Raw genomic sequence first — 6,972 nt, forward strand, 5'->3', positions numbered from 1 at the left:
TTGCCAAAGAATATTTTTTTGAAGATGTCTTCTAGCGTGACTTATAATCTGTGCTTATAATAATGACATAATAATGATCTCTCAACCTGACACTGCTACAATAATTAATTATTTTTAGAAATGCTGCATTAGTTCCCAGCGGTGGATAGGAGGGAATTGGGACTAGGCGTACCTGACTGCCCTGAATGCGAATATGCCTTAGATAACACACCCGCTCAAGCAATTGAACAAAAAACTGTAGGTACTTTAAATACTTAAAAATAAATTTGCGTAACTTTCAATCATGCCCCAGGCAGGAGGAAAATCCTAACGCCTTTCCCAAACGTGCGAAATAACTAAACAATACTTTTGCGAGCACGTTTGTTGACTTTACAAACTTACCAATCGAATAGCCGTTAAGAAATCGCCTCTATTACATCGTAATAAGGTGGTTATAAGCCGCAGATAAACAGATAATTCTTTAGCAATGTTTAGAGACGGCGTTTGTCAATCACGTGACGATTTGTTAGTCAATTTGTTTATGAAACTGATGTTTCATGTTGCGCGCGTGATCCCTTGGCAGTGGGATGAAGTAAGGTCTGGTCTATTTGTTCAACTTTCGGATAGGTCAGTAGACCAGAGAATCGGCATGGGTGACCCCTAGTCAAGTTTCCGTAGTGAACGATAGATTGTATAATGAAAAGCAGAAAATAGCCCTGGTAGCCTTTTTTTAGATTACCTACGATATATGTATGTATGTATTCCTACATAATTCTACTCAAATGTATAGACAAAGGCGATTGTCCTCTATTACTGCTGAAAATCCGATCAGCAAATAGAATTAATTTTGATGAACTTTCATATTAAATACCTTCAACAATTTTATTGATTTGTTTATGGTTTCATTTCTTCGACTCCGTCGTGCAATATTACACTATTAGGAAAACAACTGAAAGTTCTTCAAGCGTTTTAGCGCTTTTGCATTTGCTCGGAAAATCTGTAGTGTGTGATAAAGATGTTTTCTCCTTTACTTCAAGACTAGATACCTATTACTTAAAGAAATAGCAATATTTTGTCAGTACTTAAGTACTAGTGACCTACTAGGCACCTACTCTGTGGTAATTTTCAGATGAAACGTGACCGTAAAATATTTAACTGTTTTGTCAAAATTAATTATATCAGACTTTTAAAGTTGTGAAACTGTCGCATTCAATTCCTAGTTTTTCGATTCATTTTCAGTTTTGTTTTTGAAAAAACAACTTATAAAGTTCATCTGTAAAAACTTTAGTTAAAAAATTTGGTAAAAGTACCTAAGTTTGCAACCAATAAAATGTGCCCAGAAAAATGTCTCTCGATTTTTCAAATCCAACCAATAGCTTCTGTAAGATATAGAGCGTTCAACAAAGTTAAGAAACTCTTCGGCTTTTTATGATTATTGATCATGTTAGATAACAGTCAAGCCTACATTCAGAAGCTCATAAATTATCTAGTATTTAGTTTTATTCACAGTTTTAGTAGTTAGATTCAGTTTTTTCAAGTTTCACCTCGGTTCAGAAAGCGAGGCGGGCATTAAAAAAAGTTATTTGTCATAAGTTTTAGTTTGCCGAATAAAATATTGAGATCATGGTAGACACGGTATATAAAAATGTCTTTTCATATCGGCTCGACAACTTATAGTAGATAATGTTGATAGCGTTTGCAGATGGATTTACTTGCCATCCAAAACATTATCTACCTACCAATTTTCCATTGCTGGTGAAAATTATTAGATCTGAACGTACAAAGATAATAAAAACGTTTTGCCAAGTAAAAAATGTCACTTGGTTAAAAAAAACACCAAAATGTTAATAATTTTTTTATCAAAATTAATATTGTCATACTATACTTAGGTATTTAATAGCAACACGTAGCCATTTTTTATATATTTTTTATTAATAGGTATTTACTTATAATATTTCCAAAATCTAATTTAATCAAACAATATCGTATCGCAAATATCAGTAACTAAAAACATTGAAACGCCAAATAAACCGTCAAATCATATTGATCTACATTAAGTCCACGTAACGGTCACATAGCGCAGTGACGCTGTGTCAAGGTCTAGGCGTGCGTACTTTCCTTTTGGCGGTAAAAACTGTACGACGCATTGTCACGCTTTGCTGTATTTTGGCGGTTTTTATGCAGATACGATATTAATAGATTGACAGATGTACGAACAAGGTTACGGAAATTGCGTGCGTTGATCTTGAAAAGCTTTACTTAAGTGGAAGTTTTCCCGGCAAAAAATAGGTAATGCAATTGAGACTCTAGGTTCTAAAAGCAATTTTTCAGTTTTCCTAAGGATTTTTTTCAATAAAGGAAATTATTTCAATGGAATTTAGAGCCTAGCCATTATTTCTTTTCGTCTTTCATGACTGTCATCATCATCATCATCTGTCTTGCCTTTTCCCAAGCTATGTTGTGGTCGGTTGCCAATGGTAACCGGATGAGGTTGAGCACCAGTGTTGCCTATCTGACCTCCTCAGCTTAGTTTCTTGGCAATTCGGTACCTCATAGTTAATAGCCAGAAACCCCGCAAAATCCTTTTACTTTATTTTAATTAACTACTCACATGACATTGACCAAAACTCTCTTCGGGCCAATAATTTTGCAAAAACTCGCAAAGCTTTCAAAATACAATCAGGTTTCCAAAACAACTTGTCTTTTGTACAAGTTCCTAAATAATTAAAGTGCACCAAGGTAACAAACAATGTGCTTTCAATCAGATCGTAATTGCTTGGCTGCTAAAAATTATTGAGTGCAATTAAATAATATTAAGAGCTGTTCATAAATAATAATATCTAAGGTGTTTGACAGTGTGCTTAACACCCAGTTGGACTATGTCATCAGCCTTCACGACAACCAGTTCGGTTTCCGTTCTGGACTGTCGACGGAGACTGCAGTGCTGGGTCTTAAGCATACTGTCACGTATTACACACAGAAAGCAGGCGTAAACTGGCGTTCCCCGCCAGTTTACGCCTGCTTTTTGGACCTTTCTAAGGCATTTGATCTGGTTTCCTACAATAAGTTGTGGCAAAAATTGGAAAACACTAACCTGCCAAAAGAAATCCTTAACATCTTTAAATATTGGTATGGAAACCAGATCAACAATGTACGATGGAATGGAGAGCTGTCTGAATCATATAGGTTGGAGTGCGGGGTGAGGCAGGGGGGGTTAAGTTCACCTACGCTCTTCAACCTTTATGTTAATGAATTGATTGAGGAGCTGAGCAGCATCAGAGTTGGCTGCCATGTAGATGGCGTCTGCGTCAATAATATTAGTTACGCAGACGATATGGTGCTGTTAAGTGCGTCGGTCTGTGGGTTGAGAAAACTTGTGGCTCATTGTGAAAGATACGCAGAACAGCATGGCCTGGCGTATAATTGTAAAAAGTCGGAAATCATGGTTTTTGAGGCTGGGGGTAAAGATACTAGTGCTATACCACCTGTTGCACTCGACGGGATTCCACTAAAAAGAGTTCATAAGTTTAAATATCTAGGCCATGTCTTGACCCCCGGCCTTCACGACGATGAAGACATTGAACGGGAGCGATTGTCGATTCGAGCGAACATGCTGGCCCGTAGGTTTGCACGTTGTTCCTTGCAGGTTAAGATCACACTTTTCCGAGCCTATTGTACATCTTTCTACACGTGCAGCCTTTGGGCCAGATATACTCAAAAATCGTACAACGCTCTACGCGTTCAATACAATAACGCGTTTAGGATACTGGTGGGGCTGCCTCGTTTCTGTAGCGCATCAGGGATGTTTGCTGACGCACACGTAGATTGCTTTTATGCGACCATGCGAAAGAGATGTGCTTCCCTGGTGCGCAGGGTGCGGGCCAGCTCCAACAGTGTCCTAAATATGATTGCTGGGCGTCTGGACTGCTCATACGTCAATCATTGTTGTGCCGTCTCGCATGGTATGAAGCAAGGGTGATCCGTGTGAGTGGTCCGAGTAAAAATAATGTTAAACATAATTAGGTAATTTTTGTAATGTTACTAACATAGTTCTAAGTAATACTAACGTTATTGAGTCTTGGTTACTCGAATAAAGAAATTTATTATTATTATTCCTCTACCAGACCTCGGGACTATAGAGTCCCGGATTTTTGGGAGGCGAACGTGGGGCCGAAGCCAACACGCTGAAGCCCTTTTGAGACAACTTTAATGAAATGGTGACACAAAACCAACGATTATCCCTGTATACACTATAGAAATGTACCCAAGGACAATCCCCGGTTCTGTGCTAAACTATTGCTAACTATGGATGAAAACTACTTGGGCTATTGTGATGGGATGCTAGTGGACTAGGAATGGGGAAACTACGGGAACTATGGCACCTGCCGATAACAATGTAATAAATACACGTAAAAATGGCAGGTGGAGACTCGCCAACTCACTTACTGGGCCCCCGGGAATCAGTCGCTAAATCGCAACAAGGGGGCAACAGGTACATGAGCGGCTGAAGGGTGAGGATACCTCGGCGGACTTTAAACGCAGATCACGCGCTCCCTGTGGGTCCAGCATCACCGGCCCACTTACCACGAGGCACCTACCCTCCGAGTGGGCTGTTAGCCCTGCTCTAGCGACTCCACTCTGACCGGCCGGTGAAGGCAAGCCAAGAGGCGGGAGACCTATCCCCCGTCATGCTTCACTCCGGCAGGCCGGAGATGGGGGACAGTATACTCTCCCTGGAGCACTCGGATATATAGCCCCGCGGGGTCGCTACTCCCCGTCATCCGCCTCAGATGCCTTGCGGGGCTTATTATTATTATTATAATGTATGTCTCTTCCAGACCTCGGGACTATAGAGTCCCGGATTTTTGGGAGGCGAACGTGGGGCCGAAGCCAACACGCTGAAGCCCTTTTGAGACAACTTTAATGAAATGGTGACACAAAACCGACGATTATCCCTGTATACACTATAGAAATGTACCCAAGGACAATCCCCGGTTCTGTGCTAAACTATTGCTATAGTTCGGCCATTCAGAGAATGCGTTCCTGACACGTCGCGATTGAACTGACGACGTAACTTTGCAATGGCGTTGCAGTTACGATAAAAATATTTTTGCTGGTTGTTTACCGTTTTAACAATTGAGGAGCATTAAAACAACATTATTATATCAATAATCAATGAATGTAGTTACGTCGTCAGTTCAATCGCGACGTGTCAGGAACGCATTCTCTGAATGGCCGAACTATAACTATGGATGAAAACTACTTAGGCTATTGTGATGGGATGCTAATGGACTAGGAATGGGGAAACTACGGGAACTATGGCACCTGCCGATGACAATGTATTAAATACATGTTAAAATGGCAGGTGGAGACTCGCCAACTCACTTACTGGGCCCCCGGGAATCAGTCACTGAAAAGCAACAAGAGGGCAACAGGGACATGAGCGGCTGAGAAGGGTGAGGATACCTCGGCGGACTTTAAACGCAGATCACGCGCTCCCTGTGGGTCCAGCATCACCGGCCCACTCGCCACTTACCACGAGGCACCTACCCTCCGAGCAGGACTAACCTTGCTCTAGCGACTCCACTCTGACCGGCCGATGAAGGCAAGCCAAGAGGCGGGAGACCTATCCCCCGTCATGCTTCACTCCGGCAAGCCGGAGGTGGGGGACAGTATACTCTCCCTGGAGCACTCGGATATATAGCCCCGCGGGGTCGCTACTCCCCGTCATCCGCCTCAGATGCCCTGCGGGGCTTATTATTATTTATTTTGTATGTTATTTAGTTTTCTTCTCTATGAAGAGAGTGTAAAACCTTACATGCGGGCCGGAGCCAAGCGTGTAAGGGGATGATTATATCGAAAAAGTAGATGATAGTGTGGATGATGTTAGGAATTTACGTGTAATGCGGCAAGTGTTGAGTATAGTTGCTTTTTGAAGCATGTGTAGTGTGTGGGTAGGCATGTGTAATGTGTTTAGACTTTGTGAGAGAGATTTGGGTATAATACCGGTGGATGACAGTACAATGGGGACTATGTGGACGGTTTGTGCTTTCCACTGGGTTTTTAGTTCTATTGCAAGATCCTGATATTTACTTAGTTTTTCTGATATGGTTGTTTGGATATTGTGCGAGTTTGGTATTGCAATGTCTATTAAGTAGACGGTTTTGGTAGACTTATCGTGTACTGTAATATCAGGTCTGTTATAGTGTATCGTTTTATCAGTTAATATTGTGCGGTCCCAGTAGATTTTATGATTAAGATTTTCTAAAATTGTTTCGGGTTTATATTTATAATACGGTACCATCTTATCTGTGAGTTTGTATCTGTAAGCTAGGTGTTGGTGTATGATTGCTGCAACCTGGTCGTGCCGGTGTTTATAGTCGGTCTGTGCAAGGGATTTACATGCCCCTGTAATGTGTTGTATCGTTTCAGACGCAGTGTTGCAGTGTGTACATAGGTCAGTCGGCTGAGTTTGGTCTTTTATAATATATTTTCTATAGTTCCTAGTAACTATAATCTGGTCTTGTATAGCGAGCATGAACCCTTCGGTCTCCGGAAACAACTCGCCTCTCCTGAGCCATTCGTTCGACTTAAGTTTATCGACGTGTGGCTGGCACAGGAAGGCTCGGTGTCTTCCGTGTAAGGCTTTGGTGGACCATGCTGCTATTTTTTGCTGTGTGTTTGTTATTGTTTCGTTAGTTTGTGTGTTTCGGTCGTGTAGGTTGAGTGGTGTTAGTTGTATGTCGGTGTTCGTGATGTGTCTGTGTAGTGGTGAATGTTCAGATTTGTTGTGGAAATATGTTCTGAGTGTGGATATTTGTTTGTTGTGTAGGTTGTGTATGTCTATCAATCCTCTTCCTCCTTCTTGTCTTGGCAGTGTGAGACGTTGTGTGCATGATTTGGGGTGGTGTTTTCTGTGTTTAGTGAATGAAGTGTTAATAGTGCGTTGTAATTTTTGGATGTCAGTATTAGACCACTGTATGATTCCAAAAG

The sequence above is a fragment of the Helicoverpa zea genome, chromosome 21 (assembly GCF_022581195.2).
Source record: "Helicoverpa zea isolate HzStark_Cry1AcR chromosome 21, ilHelZeax1.1, whole genome shotgun sequence".
Lineage (NCBI taxonomy): Eukaryota > Metazoa > Arthropoda > Insecta > Lepidoptera > Noctuidae > Helicoverpa > Helicoverpa zea.